The following is a 1,325-nucleotide window of genomic DNA, read 5'->3' as shown; positions in this document are numbered from 1 at the left end:
ACCATAAGTTTAAAAAGACATGTATTCAATATTCCATATTAAGAAATTAAATACTACCCTAGAAAAGGGGTATATGAAAAAAAGAATAAATTAAAATCATGATAAAACATAAGGTCTTTTTTTAAATAAAGTGTTTGGTGAAAGTGTTCGGTGAAAGTGTATATTGCATCTTTCAGACCATGTATACTGAACAATGAGTATCTAGTAATTCATAGGGATTTTTTTTTTTTTTTTTGCTATTGGATTTTGTTTTCAAGTTCAGATATTCTATTGTGGTTGATTTTTAGCAAAAAGATTAGTTGTATGAGACTGTGGATTGAATATTTTACCTCTTAAGATATATTTCAATGCTTTCTGAAACCATGAATAAAAATGTCATATATTAATGGATTGCAGGTAGAGTTGAAGTAACCAAACCAGTTTAAAGCATCAAACAAAGCTAAAGTGGTAGTGAAATTTAAAAATGGGTCAATTAAGAATGTAATGAAACATGGAAACCAGCATATTAGGAACATCCCCATAACTATACTCAAAGTCGTAGCAGCCTTTCTGTCCTTTTTCTTGGAAAGTTGACTTCTAACTTCATTGTTTGCATCATCAGGCATGTTGTTCACAACACGCGCATGCTTTTTGGATATTACAAAAAAAATTGCATATATCCCTATCATGACACAGCCGGGCGCAAACAAACCTACTGTAAACAAAACTGTTCCCCATAATTTGTTGAACACAATAGGACACAAACTAGAGCATGCTACTAAAATCTTATAGCCTTGTATTTCAGAAGCATATGCTTCTGAAAAAACAATCCCGAAAGCAAAAGCAGCTGGCACTGTTCAACAAATTGCTAGCAATTGCCTTATCACAGGAAAAGTTATTTTGCTAGAATAATGCAGTGGGTAACAGATAGGATAAAAGTGATCAACAGCAATGGAACAAAGATGGAAGATGGAAACTAAACAGAGCATCAGATTAAAACTAAAGTGGACTTTGCAGAAGGTGATCCCAAAATACCAGCAGTTCTCCACAGCTATGATCATGCTGTAGGGCAGAGGTGGGCAAACTACGGCCCGTGGGCCACATCTGGCCCGCAGGACTGTCCTGCCCGGCCCTTGAGCTCCTAGCCGAGGAGGCTAGCCCCCTGGCCCTCCCCTGCTGTCCTCCCTCCCCCTCAGCCATGCTGCCGGGGGGTGGGGGTGGGGGTGGATAAGGGGAAGGAGGTCCCAGGGGGGCAGTCAGGGGACAGGGAGCAGGGGGCGGTTGGATGGGGCGGAGGTTTGGGAGGGGGCTTGTCAGGGGACAGGGAGCGGGGGGGGTGGTGTTGG

General features: G+C 41.2%; 1 pseudogene; it reads right to left on the bottom strand.

Annotated features, from left to right (window-relative positions):
- Positions 1-267: 267 nt before the first annotated feature.
- Positions 268-1,325, bottom strand: part of LOC112111996 — a 1,827-nt pseudogene continuing 769 nt past the window's right edge.

The sequence above is a fragment of the Terrapene carolina genome, unplaced genomic scaffold (genome assembly GCF_002925995.2).
Source record: "Terrapene carolina triunguis isolate 2854851 unplaced genomic scaffold, T_m_triunguis-2.0 Scaffold85, whole genome shotgun sequence".
NCBI lineage: Eukaryota > Metazoa > Chordata > Testudines > Emydidae > Terrapene > Terrapene triunguis.
The sequence above is the reverse complement of the archived record's forward strand: the minus strand, read 5'-3'. Positions and strand labels throughout refer to the sequence as shown.